The following is a 24425-nucleotide window of genomic DNA, read 5'->3' on the forward strand; positions in this document are numbered from 1 at the left end:
GTGAAGTGGCTACTTAAGTGGGTGGCACAACCAGTGCTGCAGGCCCACTAGTAGCATTTAATCTACAGGACCTAGGCACATATAGTGCACTCTACTAGGGTATTAGAAGTAAATCAAATAGCCAATCATGAATAAACCAATCAACAGTACAATTTACACAGAGAGCATATGAACTTTAGCACTGGTTAGCAGTGCCCAGAGTTCAAAAGCCAACAACAACAGGTCAGAAGAAATAGGAGGAAGGAGGCAAAAAGTTTGGGGATGACCCTGTCAAAAAGCCAGGTCCAACACCAGCCCTTCAGGTATCTCTGGGACAAACAATACTAGACCCAAATGACATGGCTGTTTGCACAGTGTGCAAGTGCAAGTCAAAAAAGCACATACAACTCCAACTGCATGGGGCATACCTCTATATGACCTAGCTGCAAGGTACACAAGGCTAAATGGACACATGCACAGGCAAATGCAAACAAAGGTAGCATAATTGAACACACTCCATGTCTGCACAAACTAAACTCAAGCTGACACACATCAGAGGAATACATAATCTATATCCAGGGTACAGGTCTAAAACCGTACATGCTCACCTTGGACATCACAGGATGAAACACTTACTATAACAAACAGTACACAATGACACCACCAATGCGTTTACACCCACATATCCATACACTCAACATATACCCTTGCCTTGGGGGCCACCAGCACCACCCACAAAGTGAGATACTGCAAACAGCAAAAAGATCAGCAAGCAGGCAAAAACATACCTAACTGTAGGCAGGCAACACATGTTACTCAGGAACAGCATAAAGGTAGAAAAGGAATTTCAGGACAAATATATATCCGAAACAAACAAATGATTGTGTTTATTGAACAATAAAAGTCAAAAGTCCAAGGTTTTAGGCCAGTCCATGGGTGTTGGCAGAGGCACATCATGGTGCTGTCACTTGACTCTCAACTGCCAGGGAACCTCAACAGGAAGGGGTTTCAAATGGGCAAGTAGGCACCTCAGGGATCATCCTTGGGGGAGTCAGAATTGGAAGGGAGTTTGGTCTTAGGTTTAGGAGGAGAGGCCTGCTTTTTGGGAAAGGTGGGCTTCTCCTTAGGGGGAGTGGTATGGGTGCCTACAGAGTTAGCGAGGGGGAAAGGAGTGCTGGGAGATGGGTGTATTCCTCATGGGTTTGGAACAGGGGATTGGGGAACAGAGATAAGTTCAAGGTCAAAAACAAAAACCTTCTTAGGAACACAGTGACAGCAGAAGGGGTGGGGATTTTGAGATTGAGGGATTGGTTGTGTGCTGTGTTGGTGTGGATGTCATGAGTGTGAGTTTCTGGGAGGTATGATTGTGTTTGGTGGGTGTCTATTGAGTGGATGAGTGAGTGTGTTTATGTGTCTTTGGGGTCTGAGAGAGGCAGGTGTTGGGGATGGAATGGTGGATGTATATATGTCTGTTAGGGTGTTGACTGCAGGTATACTGATGTGGTGGATGTCTGTGTGTCTGTTGGTATGGTGGCTGCAGGTACGCTTGGTGGGGTGGGTGGATGACTGACTGTTGGGGTGGTACCTGTGGGTATGCTAGATGTTGTGTGTGTGATGCTGAGGGTGGTGGGGGTCTGGAGAAGTGGCAACTGTTGTGCCTGTGGGTGTCTCTTGTTTGCTTGCATGCCAGTGTGTTTTGTGGTGTTTGTGTCTGTGTGTGCTGCTCTTGTTTGTTGAGGTGGATGTGTGTGGATCCATCTGTATGCTTTGGGTAGGTAGGGGAAGGGGGATTTGGATTTGGAAGAGGGAGCTGGAAGGGCGACAGAAGGTGGGGGGACTGGCTGCCTTCAGTAGGAGGCCAGAGCCCGAAAAGATCTCTCTAGGCCAGCCATTGCACCATGAATGCCTTCCAGGAATGCATTGTTTGTTTGTCATATGGTTGACAATTCCCGGATGGCACTCACAATGGCGGACTGACCTACAGAGATACTTCTCAGGAGGTCAGGGGCCTCCTCATTGAGGGCAGCAGTGGTAACAGGGACTGCGGCAGAGGTGCCTCTGACAAAGGAGATGCCCACCCACTTGGGTGAGCGGGCATGTTCAACTCAGTAGGAAGCAACAGGGAGGGTGGTGATAGAACGTTGTGGTGGACAAAGATGGTACAGCTGGATGCCCTGATGGGTCCACTACCTTTCGGAATTGTCCACTGATTCTGATGATGAAGAGGATTTTCCAGTCTTGCTTGCGGCACTCTCCTCTCCCTCCAGGCCACTGGGTCCCTCTGTGTCAGTGGTGTCTTGACCCAAGGTCACGTGGCCGGATGCTTCCTCACTCAGCTGTGCCCCATCTCCTTCACTTGTCATTTCTGATGCTAGAAATACAAAGAGAAATAGGGTCATTGCATGGTCATGATCACATTTGTACAACAATTCAGATTAGCAAACATCACCATAATATCAAAAAGGACAAGCAACAAACTCCACCTAAGAGGCCCACGCAAGTGCCATATCATATGCATGCATGACATCTGAACTGTCAACAGTTACTTCGAGGAAAATCTGGATCTCTGACATCTACAATAGCATGGCTGAGGTTGTGCAATCACAATAATAATTCAACAAGTAGTAGACCACATCGCCCTCAAAGCTTTGCCCCATGGAGCAGTGTGAATTGTTGGCATACTATAGTAGGACAATGCTGAATGCATTCCCACAAAACCCACACAAGGGCAAAGGGCATAATGACTCAACATTAAGAAAAGATGCTCCAAAATTCTGCCATGTTGGCATGGAAATACTCATACTGGAAGCAGCTGTACTATACACACTTCACCAAGCGATATTGTCCCAATCGAGTCATGGAGTTAGTACACACATGTGGCAATGAAATGGACAATGTAGACATCATGTGCACTGTCAGGGAGAGATGTCCCCAAAATCCACAACACAATGAATCAGCGAGCCCCAGGCTAATCACCACTAATATCTGGCACACCTTACAATGACATACTCTGAGTGCATCAGTAGATGCCATAAGTACCTTGGATATTTGAGAGGCCCTGTAGGGAGCTTGCCTGGTGTGTGATAGGAACCTAAGGTACTTACACCTTATATCAGGTCCAGGTATCCCCTATTGGTGAAATGTAGGCAGTGTCTAGAAGACAGGCAGGTTCTCTAGACATAGCTGTGGATGAGCAGCCAATGCTTATCTCGGAGACATGCAAAGCTCAGGAAATACCACTGTAATCACACAGCACTTACACACATGAAAGAATTCACTTAATGTTACAAAAATAAAGGTACTGTACTATGGTAACACAACACCAAAAATACTATAGAGGCAATAATCCCTTGAGGGGTAAGTAATACACAAACTATGTACACTCGTTGTCAGAAATAGACATAAGAGTAGTTAGAAAACAGTGTAAATAGTGTAAAACACAATGGACAATAGAGAACCTGGGGGAGCACAAACCATATAGTAAAACAATGGAATGTGAGAGTGTCACTCCCACCCAAGTAAGTGGAGTGTATAGTGGGTTACCGGGTATACCCGGAAAACACAAAGGAAAGTACCACAACAACCCAACTCAGCAACCAGGAATGCAGTAGTAAATTACTAAAATTTCCTTAGAACACCCACTTAGAAGAAAAGAAGAGAATTGGAAAACCCAGCGGTGACTGCAAGAGACCAACGGAGGATTCCTGAAGAGGAAGACCGGTGGAAAAAGGGGACCAAGTCCAGAAGACACAGCAGAGTCCGGTGGAGGCAAGAGCCCCTACCCACCAAGTGAGGATTGCAGGAGTTGGTCAAAGGTGAGGAAGAAGAGTCAGCACTGCAGCCCTGAAGTTGCAGTCAAGTTCCTGGAGGATGCAGGTGATATCCAATGCCAGAAGGAAGAGTGCAGTTGGGTTTGCGTGGCCAGATCCACCAACAAGCTTTGGCACAGGCAACACTCATGGTTGGCGGGAAGTAGTGCTGCCAGGGACCAGCATGGCCCAGGAGGACTCTCAGAGCAGGGAGCCCACAGAAGCAAAGGTAGCACTCACAGGAGTCCCAAAGAAGGTGCAAAAAGTGACCCATGCAGTACTATGAAAAGAAGTCCCACGCCACAGAAGAGTCACTCAGGAAGGAGTGCTAGGGGCTGGAGCTACACAAAGACTGAAGAACCCTTGGAAGAAGTGCCAACAAGCCTTGGCAGCTGCCAAGGAAGCAGTGCACTGGGGTACTGTCCTGCGTGACAAGGCAAGTGCTTACCTCCACCCAAGTTGGACAGCTGGTAGAGAAGACCATCTGGACAACTTCCAACCACCACTGGTGTTGCAGGATCCACGCAGCTCATATGGACAGGGGATCCACACAACCAGTTGTCGTTGCTGTTGATGCCTGCAGATGCAGGGGAGTGACTCCTTAACTCCAAGGGAGATTTCTTCTTCTTTCCTGTGCAGACTGATGATGGGCTGTCCTCAGAGGATGCACGACTGGGGAAATGTTGCAAAAGCTGGAATAAGGCAGAGAAACAATGTTGCAGACAAAGTCTCTTTTTTTTTTGCAGATTGTCGGGTCCTGGAGTGTCCAGCTGCAGTTTCTTTGAAGTAAGAGATGCAAAGGAATCCTGCTGGAAGCTTGCAAGCTGAATCTGAGGAACTACCCAAAAGAGAGACCCTAAATAGCCCTGAAGGTGGGATTGGTCACCTAGTTGGGTGACCACTTATCAGGAGGGGGGTTCCAACGTCACCTGCCTGGCCTGTCCACTCAGATGCCCCCAGAGTTCTGTGCCAACCTTGGATTCAAGAAAGCATAACCCAGGGACCGTCTGGAGGAGCTCTGGGCACCACCCCTGGGGTGGCTGGTGATGGACAGGGGTGTGGTCACTCCCCTTTCCATTGTCCACTTTCATGCCAGATCCCTGAACCGGTGTAGACTGGTTTATGCATGGAGGGCACCAAATGTGCCCTTCAAAGCATACCAGTGGGTTGGGGAGGCTACCCCTCCCCAGCCATGTAACACCTATTTCCAATTAGAGAGGGTGTAACACCCCTCTCCTAAAGGAAATCGTTTGTTCTGCCTTCCTAGGCTTCAGCTTTTCAAGCAACAGGAGTATAGAACCCTGTCTGTGAGGTGGCAGCAGCTGGGGCTGCCTGGAAAACCTCAGAAGGCTGAAATGGAAATCCTGGTGGTCCTCTAAGGAGCCCCCAGAGAGCATGGAATCATACAACCAATGCTTGCAAAAGCCTTGAGGTATGATTTCAACACGTTTGATACAAAACATGGCTATGTTCGAAGTTACCATTATGTAGCTGGACATAGGCAGTGACCTATGTCCAGTGCATGCGTAAAATGGTGTCCCTGCACTCACAAAGTCTGGGAAAATGGTCCTGTAGGTCATGGGGACACCTCAGCTAGTGCAGGGATGCCCTCACACAAAGGCCCATATTTATACTTTTTTAGCTCCGCATTTGCGCCACTTTTTGACGCAATAATGGCGCAAACTTAAAAAATACAAATGTATTTTGTAAGTTTGCACCGTTTTGCGTCAAAAAGTGGTGCAAATGTGGCGCTAAAAAAGTATAAATATGGGCTAAAGTACTTTGCACCCTCCCCTCAAGGCTGGACGGCCTGCTTTAGGGGTGACTTATAAGTGACCAGGTGCAGTGTAAATGGCAGTGAAAGGGTGCTTACACCTTTTCACGCAGGCTTCAATGGCAGTCCTGCAGAAGCCTTTGCCTGGGCTCCCTATGGGTGGCAAAATATACACTGCAGCCCACAGGGATCCCCTGGAACTCCAATGCATTGGGTACCTAGGTATCATATGCTAGTGACTTATAAGGGGGAACCAGTATGCCAATTGTGGGTGAAATACAGAGTTTTGGGAGAGAGAGCATAATCACTGTGGTCCTGGTTAGCAGGATCCCAGTGAACACAGTCAAGCATACTGACATCAGGCAGAAAATGGGGGTAACCGTGCCAATAAAGAGCGTACTTTCCTAAACATGAGGGTTCTGGGAGAAGTGTTTTTTTCTCACATGTTTATACTGGTTATGGTATTTAACACAGTTTGGCCTAGCACTGTGAGTAACATTTCAAATTGTGATTTGTGCCGAGATTTATATGATGATCATGCTGTGTTAATAATGTATGTGGTTGAATGCAATATCTTTTTACATGCACCTCATTTGAAATGTATTTTGTGATGCTCAGCACTGTTGTTCTGTGGATGGGCTGTGCCATTGTTTTACTCATTGCCTCTGTGATAAGCCTGTCTACGTTGTGCCAAGCTACCCAAGGGATGGCGCAGGTTATACAGCGAGTGTAATCACCCAAACTTGATGAAAGTGACAGGTTCTGCCTGACAAGGGCCTCACCTCAGCCAACCATAATATGCTGCCTCCAACATCCACCAACGCATTTCTGCTTATTGCATGTAATTCTGCCTTTCAAATTCCACTACCAGAAAGCCATCTGCTCAGCCAAACACTCAAATGAGACCACAGAAGACAGGGAAAAAGTGTCAAACATGAATGTAAGAAAAAATCAAAGGTCCTTCATGGCACCTCTATATGCAGCTAGACACAGAGTTCAATGCTGCATTCTACAAGATTACAATTTGCAGTCCAACAAAAGCAGTCACAGTGCAGAGCCCACACCATTCACAAGAAGATCAAAAGCAAGATTAGCATTCTAGTTTAACATCCCACATCCCTATTGTCAACCACACCCTCCAGATCAGATGGCTGCTTCCTATATGATAATAACAGACAAGACTATCGGTCTCGATCCGTGCCTCAGTTTGGAATTGATATAGCAAACATCCAGTGGTCAATGCTTGGATACAGAATGCTAAATGGCGCCTCGATCCTCGTTATCCTGCTCAATTTCTCCATAGCTACTTGATTACTGAATTTTATTGTACTATAGTGTCTATCAATGGATCATGGTGAAGCTAGAGAGCACTGCCATGCCAGTAAAGATTAATGAATCCAGATCAAAGCTTAGTCTGTTTTCTAAAGTCTCCCTTTAGGCTTAAAGGAAAACAGGATGCACTTCAAATGAAAAAATGAAAAGTTCTCTTTTCATTTGTTCAGAGTAGATAATGGTCTGTTGGGCCACTACCAGTTCTGACAAAATATTTGCACTTCCATTCACAAAGGGGAAGGGGACCTCCTCCCATTTGTGAATAGGTTAACACCAATTTGAAATTGGTGTTAACTGTGATTGTTTTGTGACCGCATTCACGGTCACAAAACAATCATGCATATCAATCAGATTCGTTATTAGGACGGGACGCCCTGAACAAGAAGCTTCCTAATACTGAATCGCAAAACCCAAATTCCAATTTGGTAACAAGTTACTGAATCACAATTTGGGCTTTGTACAGCCCATGAAACATTTTTCTAGTCGCAAATGGGCCGATTCTGAGAATCGACCGTTTGCGACTACAAAAATCACTTGTACAGGTGGCCCTAAGCCCCTTATATGCCTACGTTTGTAAATGCATCTGACAAAGATTCTTTTGCCAACGTCATTGTATGAATTGCCTCCACTTTGTCCAGTTGACTTCCTCAATGATGCGCTTTTCTGGGACCAATAATCTATGCTTGAATGTATGCATTGACAACGTAGGAAATCGTCACCATAGGAAGTACTGTTGAAGACATATTGCGATTTGTTTTTCTTTTTTATATTGCTAATCCACTGGCACAACCAGCAGAAGACTTGTCTTAATGACACTAAAAAAATCCAGACTTGAAAATAATTCTAATACAACTCTAGTAACTGAGATACCTTGTTGTGAAAGTTATATCCTATGCAAAGGCAGATGTATAGCACATTCCATATTTCAACTCCATATAAATTGTAAATGTCAGACAATCAATTGATATGTCTGCATTCAGAGAGACTTGAGGTCTCATTAATACATCCTTAGCATTGCATCAGTGACCAGGATTTCATCTCATTTTGTTATCTCAGCGCAGCCATCTTTTACTGGCGAACGAATTGAAGATTGGTCCGTTTTTGGCTTGTTTAACACTACATCTTTGAGTAATTTAGTTCCGTATACATTGACAAAAACACCTGCGATAGAGAAGCGGGAGCCTTGTTTTTTTCTTGAACCTTATAACTTTGAAAAGGCAATGCCGACAACTTGTAGGAAGGTAGCGTCTGTCTCTAACCCTATCAGACAAACTGACATACTCGGAAAGCGTTACTTATCATTAGGCAATCAGATGGGCTAAAATTCTTTCTATATTAACAGAATTGAGATGACAAAACATTCAAATTAGGGCATTTTCAAAACTCTTAAATTAATGTCCTCTTCTGAAGCATTTACGCTACAAGTTAAACGGCACTTATTTTTGAGCCCCGGCACTTTTTTTTCTGCCTCAAGCATTTACTGCGGTCATAAGACAAATATGGGAAATACGAAGAAAAAGAAAAATGGAAAAGCTTCAAAAAGGGACCAAGCAGAAAGAGCGACCTAAAGGGGCAAGGAGTACTGTTAAAGGATTAAAGAGGCCTGAGATGGCTTTAGGTTTACGCTGCCTCAGTATTCCGCATATTTTATTGCAGCAGCCGCAAGTTTCAGAAAAGAGGTTTGGGCACCACAACGTTTTCATTTACAAATTAAGCACTGGAGTTAACCCTTCCCAAATTAGATGCGAATTTGTACGGTATTTGAATGATAAAATCCCTGTGACTCAAAATACTTTTACAGTTTCTGAGGCTACACCACCTCCATTGAGGGTACTAGTATATTTCTAGGTCGTAAATGTTGACACGGCTATATAACTGCATCTCGTGCTCCCAAATGATCCGTGTCTCTCCTTAATTTTCAAACTTGGTAGTGTAACGTTAGTTCCTAGAAGAAACACTTCCGATTTTCGGTAACAATGAGTGATAGATGTAAATAAATGTGAAATGTGCTAACGTTGTAATTCGGCTTTGTTATTAAAATGCAAACAACAAGCTTGAGCGACAATAACCAGAGCGAAAGAGTCGGACGCGTATTGTTGTACACTGCTACTCGCTATCACAGTCCGCCATAAAGGGTCTCCGCTTTACCCTTTTAATTACATTGAGAAACCACTTTTAAGTTACTAAACATCTCTCTCGCGAGGCGCTATTTTTTTACCCAACTTCAAATCCCCAAACCTTGAATACCTGAAAACTTTGTTTCCTGGCGTCGTCTAATAGTAACATCAGATCTCTCACTAGCGATTTAAAAGAGTGACGGTTGCGTTGTCAAATCAATCACAAGAAAAGAGTAATTAGTGCGATTCCTCTGGTGGGGCGGGTTCGAATAATCTTCACAAAGATGCAGTACTTGCATGTCAGGAAATAAGAGGATTCACAGGAGAAAGGAAAATACACCAGCAGTGGCTGCAAAGAGTGTTGACTGCTGAAAAAAAAACACAGGACCGGAACGATCTGGCTCTTGCGTGCTAGTGAGCAGTATCTATGCGGCATAATGACACTAATTTATGCTGAAAAGGGCACTTGGGACCAGAGGACACTTCACCCCAGGAGGTGTTCCAGCAAACGGAGAATTGAGTGTAAAATAGAAGTTTTAATTAATCCAGTAGTGCTACCATCTGCTACTTAGTGATCTGCTAAAAATTCTAGCCACATACAGTATATACACACACATAAATATATATCTATATATTCACTTAAAAAAAACAAAGGTTACAGAGATCTTATAGGTAGGCTAATATTTCAAACATACAAAACCTTAGAAATTCAGCTGTCAGAGTTATTTCATGGAATTATAAATCATGCCATAAGATAACTACAACCTGTGCCCCGCCCATGCACAGTATTATCAATGATGTTATGAAAGATATGGTGAGTGTTGTAATATCTGGAGTAATTAACAGTGCATGGCGAGGGTGCAAGTTATGCTTACCTTACAGCACAACTTGTAGTTATTTGAAATAACTCTTAACTACAAGAGTTGATTTCTATGTTTTTTATATTTGAAATATGAGCCTAACTATAACGTCTCTGTAACCTTTGGGTTTTTAAGAGAATTTCTATGTTTTTTAAAATTTATATTTCCTAACTATAACATCTTTGTAACCTTTGTTTTTTTTAGTGAAATTCCATTTTTTTTACCTAAAGTAATTTTAATTACCTTAAATTAACCTAACCATTGCTGCACACAGCCTTCGCCCATGCACAGGGGAACCCCCTATAACCTGTTATAACTACCCAACCATGCACTATGCACAGACTTTGGCCAGGAGTGGCAGATGTTGGCTACAGGGGCGCGAGTAATGGTGAAGTGGCATAGAGTATAGTGGTGTAGAGAGAGCGTAAAATGGGTTAGTATTTAGCGTGGATTCTCATAGACGGTAGTGCTCTACACTGGAGTGTTGCACAGTGGAGCAGCATAGAGTGGAATAGTGTACTATAGATTGGTATGCAGTACAGTGGTGTAGAGTGGATTGTGGTAGAGTGGACTGGTGTAAAGTAGAATATCATAGAGTAGAGTGGCATAGAGTGGAGTGACATAGAGTGGAGTGGCTAGACAGCGCGGCAGAGGTCACAATAGTTAGCTGGAATCTTCTAGAGCATCTGGAGGTGAAAGGAACTGATGACTTCATACAAGTTGAAACAGCAGACATGCGTGTTTTTGAACCCGATAGGGTGTATACAGTGACTTTACAATTGGAAGGAGACATTGAACGCACTATATACGCAATCTTTTGGGATCATGTAGTCAAGATATATTACATTTTGCTGGCTGAACAAGATTGGCCGCCTGATTTTGTCCGCACCTGCCCAGTTGGGGAGGAGGATATTAAACCTTCATTCTCGCCCCTTGTTCCAGAGGAACTCGCAGAGTCCTATTGCATCAAATGGGCTCTAGCACAAGCACCTGCCTTATATAGAAATCACGTAGGGTGGGATAGGGATTCTCCATATCATGTAATTCCGATTAAAGGTGGACCTCAGCCACAACCGCAGTATCCCATAAAACATGAAGTAAGGGCACTGGTGAGGGAAATACTTACACAACTGGAATACCAGGGGGTAATTGAACCCTGTGTCTCACCGATGAATAATCCCTTATTCCCTGTAGCTAAACTGGACCATTCATAAAGAATAGTATTAGACTACAGACATCTGAACGGACATACACGTACATTTGCTATACAAAATTCACATAGCGCCGCACTGATGAACAACATTGTGCTGAAAACATATAAAACGACTTTAGACACCTCGAATGGATTCTTCTACCAGAATATAGCACCCGAAAGCAGGGATTTGGCACGCTTTAGCACGTTAGGCTCCCAGAAAAATTCTGTCATTTGCCTCAGGGGTATAAGAACAGCCTGGGACTGTTTGCGGCTCGTGTGACTGCAATTTTACACGAGTTAGACCCTGAAGCATTGTCTTATGTAGATGATATATATCTCACGGATGACGAGTTGCTACAACATTTAAAATGAGTAGCCCGCATTGTTGTAGGGTTTGCCAAAATTGGCTACAAACACAACTTCAAAAAATCTAAAATTGCCTTCCTCAGCGTCATATTCCTGGGATACGAGCTGTCGAATGAAGGTAAAAGCCTAGCTCCCCAATTTTTAGAAAAAATTTGCACAATTGCAACCACCTAATACGATTAAGAAACTCCAGTCATTATTGGGCCTTCTAAATTTTGGCAGAACGTACATTCCTGAGTATGCTACACGCATTAAACCTTTATATGAATTAATCCGTCCTGATTTCTGAAGAAAATTCTGGACAATTGAACATACACATACTCTTCGTGAGTTACAAGCAGATCTACTAGCTGCAAAACATTTACATACACAGGACAATAAGACGCATTTGGTCATCAGGGTGATAGCTGGGGCCATTGGGTTTACGTATGTCACATTTAATGAAGGTGAGACAGTCCCGATTGGATATAAGTCCTACTTGTATTCGGCTGCTGAACAACGATTTGCACCCACAGAGAAAATTCTCACTGCTGTACAGATAGCTGTTATTAAAGAACAACCTCTTGCCCGGGGTAAACGCATTATTGTTGTTTCCCCTATTCCGGCCCTAGAGGCTGTTACAAAAGCTAGAGTTCCCAACGCAAAAGCACTGCACCCGCTATGGATACAATGGGCTATGTCTTTAACAGCCACTGATGTAGATTACATTTTTGACTCAAAATTTCAAACTTAAGAATTTCTGCAATATGAAGTTGAATATCCAGTTCCCGCTGACACGTTGCCTATTGATCAATATCAAGTAGCCATGTACACGATGGCTCTGCACAACTGGAGGTTGGAAAAAAAAAACAATATTCGGCTGCATGTGCGGTAATGAGCGGCCAAATGGAGGGGGAGAAATTCTGCCCCCAAACATACTTATACACAGACCTTAGGGGATTCTACGGCACAATTGTCTGAGCTGAAAGCTCTATTGATGGCATTAGAACATACAGATCCGACGCAGTATACACTGATTGTGTATGATTCGTATTATTGTGTCCAGTCTTTTAATGAATATCTACATTACTGGCGCTTGAATGGGTTCAGAGATTCAAAAGGCAACACCATAAAACATAGACTACTGTGGGGGAAGGTAGCAGACCTGAAGGAGATGCTACCCAAAGTCCATGTTGTACATACTCTTGGACACCAGCACGCTGGAATACACGTTGCTGGGAATACTTTGGCTGATGAAGCTGCAAAGTCGGCAGTGGTGGTTGCCACTGTGGCTGCAGTGACTCGTTCGAGTTCCAAACAAGACACAGAGATTCTGGCTGCCATAAAAGCTACGGTTGATGGCACGCCTTATCCTAAGGGATTTCCTAATAAATACCAATACTTCATGGGAAGTATGCTCAACGCTGAGGTTAAAATACCTAGCGTAGGCGTACGCGACATCCCCAATAAAGTTGTAAAACCACAATTGATTAAAGCAGCGCATGAGGTAGTGGCATCTGCACATGCTGGCATGGCCGCCACAATTTCGCTATTACAGGCCCGTTACTGGTGGCCTGGTCTCTTTAAAGAGACTGAGCAGTATGTCCTTGGTTGTGACATCTGTCAACAAATTAAAGTTTCAACAGCTAAGCACCCACCGCAGACATCCCTCTTAATATCCAACAGACCATTACAATGTGTGTACTTGGATCATTGCGGTCCACTAACACCGGATAGTGAATACAAATATATACTAGTCGCTGTTGATTCTTGCTCCAGATTTGTGTGGGTGTGGCCACAGCGCTCGGCTGACGCTCGCACTGTTATTAAAGATTTGCGAGTCTTTGTTGGTACATTTGCAGTTGCGGCATTCCATTCGGACCAGGGCCCTGCTTTTGCCTCCAGGGCATTCAGGGACACCATGGCTTCGTTGGGGGTCCAGCTCCAGTACTCGTCTCCATTTCATCCCAAGGGAAATTCTGTCATGGAGCGATTAAACCGCGATTTAAAGCAGTCCTTAACAGCCAGAGTCTTAGGTACGGGTCGTAGTTGGCTAACCCACCTGTATGGAGTTCAGGGAGCACTAAATAACCTGCCTAGAAGGTCTCTGGGGGGTCGTACTTCATATGAGTGCCTGTTCGGAACACAACTGTTTGTTCCAGATCTTGATGGTCCTGGTGTGTAGGCGCCGGAAACAACCTTTTGACATAAATGATCGTGTCACTGTTTTTCAGGAATTACAACAGTTCAGTGAAGATAACTCTACTAAAAGTGCTGCCTCCACAGGAATTGAAGTTTGTGCCAGTAACACCTACTGGCTGGATTCCCAGAGTTGGGGATCTTGTGCTTGAAAAGGTTGCAGTGAAAAAAGAATTTGGCCCTTCTTATCGAGCTCCAGTCCCTGTGTTGGGGATACAAGGAACGAGAACTGTTATTCTACCCCCGTTGCCAGGTGCCAAAGAAAATCGCTTTGTTTCTATTGACAATGTCAAGTTACAACATGTGGCCGATTTTGCACAGCTGACCAAGAGGAACATCCAGTAGTTCCCGAATCCCTCTCACTACTGGGGAAGATGTTCTGCTTCAAGTTATCTATGCCAACACTGTTGCCTCTCCGAGCTTGGGGAGGGTGGATGATGATCTCCCATTAGTTCCACTGACAACAAATAACTTAGAAACATTTGATCGAGTCACCATGACTACTGACGTGACGGATGGTGCTATCTACAGTGTACCACCACGAGAAACACCAACTCCTCCATTGAATATGCCGACCCCTTTTGCACAAACTGCCTCTGGGTACTTTGCCAACAACAACGATGGTCTATCGGACTTGTTTGCCTCTTCGACTACTGACCTGTCAGGTCCACGTAAGCTGATGTATTGGCTTAAAGATACTTATTTTGTTTTTCCATGGAATTATCTGTGGCTCTTATTGACTATGCTAGCATTTTTTCTTTGGATTGGGTTTGTGATTACCTTTTTTCTGCTGATACATGGTCATTTTCTTCCTGAGAGATCAGGGGTTGAACAGGTGGAGGAGGTGTTGAAGCCACATTTTTCATCACATAGGGTTTGAAGAGACTTGTCCTTTGTGAACATTTCTGCAGTGCCAATTTCGGATAGGATTGTGTGGGATAAAGTACTGTTTGATATATACGGTCCGACTGAGATAATTCAAATACAGTATGTCCTAAAGTTATCTATGAATGATATAGTAATACCAGGCATTGTATCTGATGATTCGGATGTGATGACAGTTGATTCCATGATGACTGAATTACAATATTATACTGTCTATGAAAATGAAGATGTTTACCAGTTTCAAGACAATTATGGTGACATGTTTTGCTATAATTATTATGGGCACCATTTTATACACAAAGCAAGTAGTCCAAAAACGATATTTGACTATACACAATGGGAACATTGCCCGACTCCCCCGCAGGGGAGTTCCAGAACTTATTCTGACAAATTTCATATTTTTCTGGGCATCATCAAATGAATGCCTAGCCATATTATTTTCAGTTAACTCCGTTTTAAGATAAGCAAATGTTGTTGACTAATACGAAATTCATATACTCAGATTCTTTTGTTTCCCGAATATTGATTGAAGGTTATGAATATTGGTCGAATAATGTCGATTTGAAAAGTGTTTGGTGAACAAAACATTGGCAGACAAAGGGTAGAGAAACATTGTTTAGAGCATGTCTCATTCCCGTCCAAATGATTTTTTTAAATGAAACAGTACAACAAACTAGCTGTTTGGGCTTAGCAACGATTAGACAATTGAACATGCCTAGTATACCTGTCCCTGCAAAAATTTATAACTGGCAGAAATACATAAATGCCACCTTTAGTGAGCTTAATGACTGGGTCCAGAATGGTACATTTAACACTTCATTGACACGTCCGGGCGGGTGGTTATTGTGGCCTATAGACACCAACGGGTGTCAATCGACGTTTTGTCACCTCCTCGGGGTGTTTCCGGACGAGTCGGGCAGACCCTCGCTATATATCACCACAACATGCTGAAATAATTACTACATATAGTGTGGGAAAATTTTGCCAACAATGGTTAAAATCATCCTCGCTAGATGCAGTCAAGACACATCTCACTCTCTTGTCTAATAACACTGACTTACAAGATTTTTTGTCAGGCCCGAAGACACCAAGGGGGTTATTCTAACTTTGGAGGAGGTGTTAATCCGTCCCAAAAGTGACGGAAAAGTGACGGATTTACCACCAGCCGTATTACGAGTCCATTATATCCTATGGAACTCGTAATACGGCTGGTGGTATATCCGTCACTTTACCGTCACTTTTGGGACAGATTAACACTCCTCCAAAGTTAGAATAACCCCCCAAGTAGGAAGCGCTTCTTGTACGAAGTATACAATGAAATATAGACATTTTCCCAGCAGGAGGCTGCAGCCCGGTTAAGGCAGATAGATCAGGAAAATTTGAAAAAGCCATTAGCTTAGCTGTTGTGGATAGTGAAATTCACACCTTGTCCGACCGAATATATACGATTAATAACGTTGTTTCTTCTGCTATAGACATTATACGATCTGATATGTCTTCTTTATATCATGGAAAAAGTCAGACCCGGTCCATTATGCAGTTGGGTTGGACACTTCAGACATTGAAGGTGGATCGCGTTCCGTGGCAGCACATCAGTGCCAGGGAGATATTTTTTTCCTTTAATTTAATGCGACAACAACAACTAATGGCTAAGAAGGAGGCAACTTATGTCATGCTCAACACTGAAAAATTAGAAAGATTGCCTTTTACCGTGGCCGGAATCCCCTCTGCAGAGTGGTTAATTCACGGGGTTATTAATCTGCCTATTTCTACGTTACAATTCACTTCTTGTTTGAAGCATGTTCCGGTAGGCAGATATGAGAAGTTGGGAGATAGTTATATCCATGAGGTGTGGGAGCTTCTCTTGTACAAATGTCTCAATGGCATGAAAGAGGTCTTTCTTAGCGGTAGTTAATGCAAGACTTCAGTCAGACATTCAATGATTTGTAAGCAGCTGTCCTTGCATGGGGCATGTAATGCCTCGGTTGCGAACTTGGCTTGCTATCTGAAGGGAGTTCCGGTCCCCTTGATTAAAAGCACATTCCAGGTGCTTTCAAACGGCAGCTACGTCCTCCTCAATAGTGAAGACTGTTGTGGCATGCGGGCTGGAATAGTTTACGTTGTTTCTGTCACTAAGGTCGTTACTTGCTGCGGGAGTGTGTTGTTTCCCCCCACTAAATTGATGGAGGTAGCAGATATATGGCCTCACATTGCTACTTCCAAGGTGAATTTCAACAAGTTAAGTAGACTAAAGGCTTTATTGTTTCAGAAGCATGTGGCCCTTACATCTGTACGCGAGACCTACGCACTTCAGGTGGCAAGGTCATCAGCGGAAATACAGTCCCTGTTAAATACCAACTTTTCGAGCCACTTTGGTGAACTTGTGGGACGTATATTTAATGCGTCCAGCACAGCTGGATTAGCACACTTTTTCAAAGCCGTTGCTGTTGGTTTCGTTCACACCTTCTCTTCTACATTCGGTTTAATACCTTCGGCTATTCATTCAATTTTCGGAAGCATTTTTGGGGGATTTTCAATAACTTTGGCTTTATTAGCCGGCATTTTGCTGTTGCTGTTGTTTTTCTGCAATGGCTGCCCCGCCGCAACAAGGATGAATGTGGGCGCTCCCATAAGCGCAGCTGTGTCGTGAATGCATGATGCAGCACTTTGGAGCAACACTCCTGGAACATTTGGGGTGTGACTGGTCTCTGTCATTCAGACCGGTTTTGGATTGTGTGCAGCCCGTGTTTCGGTGCCGTTGGTGCGATTTGGAACATGCACTGGACGTCTGTCTCTCACAGCAACGCCCCCCAGTGGTTGATGCTGAGCAGTTGATGTTCCAGATAAGGGCTCATTACCAGACATGCGCACTGCGGCTGCGTTTGCTTCATGAGGCTGATTTCGAGATACCCTTCTGGGAGGAAGTTGATCTTAACTCGTTCACAGGCTCTGTACGGGATGGCGCCTTGGTTGACACTGGGGCTTTGGAACACACCTGCTCCTTGATAGTCTTTGGTGTGGATTTTCCGGTTTTGTCATCTGCCGAAGTGGAGAACCTCCTGCTTTCCATGACCCCTGTTTGAATTGGATCTGGTCTAAATTGACACTGTTACATGAATTTTGCTCTTAGCCGCATTCTTATTTTTAAATTGAGGATTATTGTGCTTTGGTGTCCTCTTGACTTGTAGAAATTCTATAGGGTTTTAATTATCTTTTAGCTTAGGGCAATTTTAGCTTCGGCTTAAACCACTTTCTACCGACAAGGGGAGGGTGTACTGTAGCCATTTTTAATGTAGCTTTCTGCGCATTTGCTTAAAGTATTAGGCCTCTGTGCACTTTGCCCTAGATGCATTTTATTTAGCCTTGCACTGTTATTTTACAATAACCAGTTTCACGGTCTTGTTTTATTTTCTTCTCTCACACTGTTTAGCTTAATTCAGCACTGAAGTTCTCAAACAATACATTCTTGCTCGCTCTGTGCTTCAGTCAAGGATACAGTCTGGTACATTGCCGATAGACGTTGTAGAAGTTTAGTCTTTAGGGTTCGTAGAAAGTACACATTCATGCGTAGGAACGTTTCTTAGAACACCGGCGTGTTAGTTATAAAAACACTTCCCAGTCCTGGTACACGAAAGAGGGAGATTCCGACCAGGAACCCACAAATAGATGCTGACTGCCCTGTTGGAGATGCTGATCCAGATCACAGGCCTTTGCTCAGGTATGAGGGTCCTCCCGGGGGAACCTGAAAGGCAGGCTTAGAGCTTCACATGCTGTGCTCAAAATATAACTTAGAGAAATAACGTAATCTGCTTGCACTATGATAGCATTATTCCTATGTTTCACGCTCCTCGTTACTATTTCAATCCTACTGTGTTGTATGGTTCTGGTTATTGTGGCTCACGCCTTGTTATCTAAAATGCAGTCATTTTATTAAACCAATCTTTAAAACTCAAACTGCTTTTGTCATTTATATATGAGACCACACTGTGTATGAGAGAGCTGGTTGTGACCTGAGTGACCACGACTTCCCTTGGAAGCACTAAGATGTCATGCGCTCGGCTGCCCAATTGTCTCTTCCTTTTGGGAGAGATAAGGCACTGCTAGTTAGCCGGAGCTCAACCTGGATTTGGGGTGACAAGGGTCCTTCGCCGTGGGTCAGACTTAGTCCCCCACACTGTGAACAATCTTGCCGCCCAAAAATCCAGTAGTCTCATTAGGATAATGAGAGCCAACGTGACACTGTGATGTACAATGGACTTGTGTACACTGGAGTGAGGTTGAATGGAGTGGCATAGAGAGGAGTGGCGTACAGTGGTGTACATTGGAATAGCGTAGGCTACAGAGGCATATAGTGGAGTAGCATAGAGTGCAGTGGCATTATGTGTGCAGTGAAGTACGGTGTGGCGGTGTACAGTGGAATAGCATGTACTGCACTAGTGTAGACTGGACTGGTGTACAAAGGAGGGCTGTAGAGAGGAATGTTGAGAAGTGGAATACTGTAGAGTGGAGTATTGTAGAGTGAAGTGGGTAGAGTGGAGTGGGATAGACTGTAGTGGCATATTGTGTAGCAGCATACTGTGGAGTGGCATAAAGAGAAGTTTTGTAGAGTATGTTGTCATATAATGTAATAGCAGAGAGTGTGGTGGTATAGAGAGGAGTGATGTAGAGACGAGTGGCATATAGTGGAGTAGCATTCAGTGGAGTGGTGTAGAGTGGAATAACATGAATTTTACTGACACAGTGTAGTGACATAGAGTGGTATATAGTGGAGCAGCAGAATGTGACATAGAGTGCAGTGTCATACATTGGAATAGAGTATAGTATAGTAGCATAGAGTGCAATGACATACAGTGGTATAGAATGTAGTGACATACAATGTAGTGTTGTGTAGTTGCATGCACTGGATTGTTATAGATGGAGTGACATATAGTGCAGAGGTGTCTACTAAAGTGGCGTAAGTAGAGCAGTAACTTGTAGGCATTACTTTATTTCTCTATAGATTTTTTTAACATACTTATATACGTTAAAAATACAAAATGCACTTTAGTACACAATATTTGTAACTTGTAGTGTACTCTAGTGTATTTATACGTTTTTAACATTTTCTTTTAATTTATTTTGGTACCACAAATCTCCCAAAGCATTATTATGGTACTCTGTAAATTTTTTCCAAAACATAAAAAAGTATAAATATTTTTCCATACCTAGTACCATGTTACTAAAGTGGTGATAGGGAGGGAAAAATACCAAATCTAATACTTACATAGATTGAACATGGGTGCCTTTAATTGTTGTAAAGGAAGTTATTAGCCATTCACCTAATGACTTGGCAATGCTATGCACTGTGGTACTTTCACAAAATACCATAAAATTCTATGAAATTTCACAAAAATACGGCAACAGATAATACTAAGTTAAAATACTTTAAACCCTACAATAATACTTACCCCACTTACCTTACTACCTAAAAGTTTCATCTGTGTACTGTAATGTCTAATTCTGCTAAATTTCTAGTAAATCCTTTAAGTCATTTTCCGCTATGTCCAAAACAAAAGTCCAGAGGAAAATACATTGATGGCAAAACAAGTTTTGGGACCTCCTTTTTATCTATCCACTGCCTTGACCAATCACCACATAACGTTTCGCCATGTGCCAATGTAAAATGAAAAATAAGTTTGTAAAGTGTAGTGAAGATTCTTCAAAAGGGCACAAAGTTACTCATGGTGAAATATCCAAGGAATTCATATCCCTGGAAATCCCAATTACAAATACAGAGTGGCTACTGTCACATTCTAAAATACAAAAATGTTCTTTTGAAATATTTTATTGAAGTGGTCATGATACAATAATAATGGTATTGTTAGGAAACATTACCAAACAATATATCTTTAAAATAATTATCTTACTTAAGAATAGACAGGATCTCTCTAGTTAAGTGTTGTGGCATAACAATGTGCATACATAATGCTGAAAGAGTGTGCATGCAATAATCCCTACTTTATTAAATCCCCTTTGAACCACTTTTCTATCCCTTGGCCTAAAGTTGTATGAGACTATGGCTGCACCAGTCAAGCCTTAATCATGGTTCTCTTTTGTGAAGGGGTAGCCATAAGTGATCTTCACTTTTCCTCACTCAATACCCTCAATCCTGAACTGCAACATAGAACTGGCAATTCAATGTGGTTTTACAAGTGGAAAAATATTTCACACACACACATGCAAATTTATAGTCCCTCTATACAGTCAAAATCATAGTCAAATCATAGGGCCTGTTTTATAGTTTGTCAGAGAGGTTCTCTGTCACAAACATGACAGTATATCCTGTCTGCTGTATTACAAATTAAATAGGCTGTTTTAGAATTGCAAATGAAATATCTGTCGCATTTGTGATGGAGTAACCCCCTCCCCCAAACTCTAATCAGGCCCAAGTGTATTAGCAAAATCTTAATTTTAGCCCGTGATACAGGTACATCCCATTGACATATGAACCCATACACATCTGAGCTGTAGTGAGTTCTCATCTGTGGATAAAATGAGAATCATTGACTGCAGTAACTTTATTTTTTAAGAACACAACCACATTGGATCCAGCCCCAGATCTGAATGCCTACGCTCCAAAGCGAGGGCCTTGATGCACTCTTGATAATGCAGAAGACATATGCTACCATGGCGGTGACATACATGTTGTCTGATAATGTGCTACATGATGTATTCATGACTGCAATTAAAATATCATGGAGTCTTTGTATCAGGACTGGATTGTCCATATCAAAGTCTAATTTTAGGATATTGAATCGTTTATTTTGCATGCCTTCTTGCTACCTACCATAAAGTTACAAAGCAGTACAATTTTTATCTTGAGACAATTGATTGGCTATACATTTTCTTTACATTTTTAGATTTTAACATCTGGGGTTTGACTTCCACTATGACCTGTCCAAATTATTAATAGCTCTCTCATGGTGACAGCCATGTCTTGTTGCATAGGTGTTGGTAGCTGTCAGCTTTAGGGTGGTCCTCCCTCAAACTTTTTTGCCTACTTGTCTCATATTTTTGTTCTTTCTTTTTGTTGGTCTTAGGACTCCGGGAACTTTGCCACTACTGACCATTGCTAAAGTGCATGTGCTTCTCCCCTAAACATGGTAACATTGTTGTAACACAATTGGCATACTTAATTTATTTCTAAGTCACATGTATAGTGGTATACCGTGTACCCAGGGCCTGTAAATGAAATGCCCCCTACTGGGCCTACATCACTGATTGTGCCACCCACTTCGCACTTTAAACATGTCTCTAGCCTCCTACTGCAGAACCTGTGTGTGCCAGTCCAGTTCAATGCCACTTCGACTTGGCATAGAACACAGGTGATGATCACTTGGGCATTCAGTACCTATTGGTCTGAATGAACATATGCTTGTCTAATCAGACTTTGACTACAACCGGAATCAATGAGTGTTAGTCTCTTCACTTTATTTACCAACATAGTTGTTGTGTATATCATCATGGTTTGTCCTAACCATAAGACTCATCCCTTGGTCATACCTATTTCCATGGGTTCCTCTTCCTCTCTTTTAAGTGGGCAATTTCTCGCAATGTGCCCCCATTCGGCACAGTGATAGGCACTGGGGCCCCATCGGGAATTCTTTAGAAGGGTTACGAGGGGAACTGGATTTATTTGTGCTGGGACCCAGTAATGATTTGGTGAGAATTTGTTTTGGATTAGGTGCCCGGGGTGGTACCGCTAGGGGTTTGACATTGGAGCCTCCAAAATCGGGAGCTCTTGGTATGGACATGCCAGTTCAATAGCAGTGTTATTAGCGAGATCCGGATGTTGACGAATCCAATTTCTTGTTGAGGGTGGTAGGGCGTCCAGGTATTGTTCCAGTACAACTGTTTCAAACATACCCTCTTTTGAGGATTCTGTGGCATTTAACCATTTTCCAGCAGCATAATGTACCCTATAATAGAGAGAGCGGGGATTCTCCAGATGGACTCACTTTGTATGTCGGAACCTCAAACAGTAGCTCTCTTGGTCAATACCCACTTATTCAAGAATTGCTCTTTAAGCTCCGTATAAGGAGTTACACCCCAAGGATTTACCGCCTGATAGGCAGCCTGCAGATTACCTGTAAGCAATGGCGCGACATACTGACCCCATCTATCTGCAGGCCAATTGGCAGAGCTAGCAACCCACTCAAAATTTGTAAAAAATGAGTCAGGGTCCTCATTTTCCTGGTATTTTTGTAAGACATTACTAGGGAAAATGGGGTGTACTCTCCTGGATTCTATGGTCTCAGTTAGTTTTCCAATGTCCGTTTCTTGTACTAACTGGTTATTAGCGATGATTGTCGCCCGACTTTTTAAGTTGGGCAATCATGTCTGCCAATGTAGCTTTCTCCTCCATTGCTTGCGCCTGTCCGTGCAATGGGAGCTGCTAAAGTCCCACTTCTGACACCACTGTGACAGGGTCAGAGTAATGGAGGCGCATAGGCGTTACCATGGTGTATGATACTTTTATTACTTTGGCATTAGTATGATACCGTTTTTCGTTCTACAATTATTTTCTTCTTCTTTCTTCTCTCTCTCTTTCTTTTCCTTTCTTTCCTCTCATACAGTCTTCATCCTCTTTATTCTTCTTTTCCAGGTGGTGACTCAGGAGGTGCATGGAAGAAATGAAGAATACAGAAATGGTGGTTTAGGAGGTATGTATTACCAATGATATACTTTCTCTCTCTCTCTTTTGTCTTGTCTGTCCCTTTCTTTCTGTCTTCGGGTCTTCTCTTTTCTTTCTTTCTGGATTTAACTTTCCTTTTCTGTCTTTGTTATTGTTTTCCTTCCACTTTCTCTATCTCGATTTCTGCTTCTTTTCTTTCTTTCTGGGTTCAGGAATTTTCTCATCAGATTTCTGCTGTTTTCTCCTATTTCACTGGTCTCTCTTTTCCTTTCTCCTTTCTCCTTATTATCTTTTCCTTTTCTGCTTCTTAGACCTTTTGCTCTCAGCTTTTCTATCTCTCCGTTTTCTCTGTCTCTCAGTTCCTTGGTGCCCGAGAAATTGTGTAAAAAAAAGGATAACCAATAAAAAAAAAAACGCAAACTAAACAGGAATGTGGAAATGACTATAGTGTGGATATGTTAGAATTGTAAGAGTTCCATTCCCCTCCTCCTCCTCCCATTAGTGCTTGCTAAAACCCACGTTCCTGTTATTCCCGGTCCCCGTCCTGAATTAGGACTGTACCTGACTGGGCCACTCTCTTCCCAGAGTGTGGCTGGTCCGCTCACTCTGTCTTGCCTCCTGCAACTCTCCCCAGTTCTTCTCGAGGTTTGGTCGGCCTCTCTACACTGTGTCTTCTTCTTTCTGGCGTCTTCTCCTCTGCTCTGCCCATCTGCCACTCCAGCCTGTATGCGTCGTCTCCTCCGGGAGAAAACCGTCCTTCCTCTGGTGAGTTTGTTCCGGCTTTAAAAACCCCCTCCTGCTTCCGCATTGGTCCTTTCTCGATTGCCTACAGCTGTAGCGAATACTTCCGGGTCAGTTTTTCCGGCGTATGTCTGCGCTGGCTCTTCGAGGTCCAACTCGTCACACAGATATAGCATGACATGGAATTACATAATCCTCTTCAACCTACTCAGGCAAGGCTTTGCCCTGATTACAGTACATAACCTGTAATTCTCTCAGTAACTGAAGATCTAAGATTGCTGGCAGGTTGTGGAGATTAGGAATAAGATTACTTCTTGGCCCATCTCCCAAATTGGATATAATTGACCATCAAATCATGCTTAAATGGCTTAAACTTTGCCAGTTAAGCTTAAAACCCTTGAATTGGCTAGAACCCCTTTTAACTAACAGAACCAAATAACTTCAAAGGGGCTCCTTCTCAGAATTCCCTACCCTCTACTTTTTAATGTTTATATTTAGCCTCTTGTAAAACGTTT

At 43.1% G+C, this 24425-nt stretch overlaps 1 long non-coding RNA gene across 1 annotated transcript; it reads right to left on the reverse strand.

Annotated features, from left to right (window-relative positions):
* Window positions 1–842: 842 nt before the first annotated feature.
* LOC138299653 (uncharacterized) lies at window positions 843–23974 on the reverse strand. Its single transcript, XR_011204804.1, has 2 exons — window positions 23731–23974; window positions 843–2350 (listed from the first exon to the last, which is right to left on the reverse strand). It is a non-coding gene; the product is annotated as an uncharacterized lncRNA (long non-coding RNA).
* Window positions 23975–24425: the final 451 nt, after the last annotated feature.

The sequence above is a fragment of the Pleurodeles waltl genome, chromosome 6, assembly GCF_031143425.1.
Source record: "Pleurodeles waltl isolate 20211129_DDA chromosome 6, aPleWal1.hap1.20221129, whole genome shotgun sequence".
Taxonomy (NCBI): domain Eukaryota; kingdom Metazoa; phylum Chordata; class Amphibia; order Caudata; family Salamandridae; genus Pleurodeles; species Pleurodeles waltl.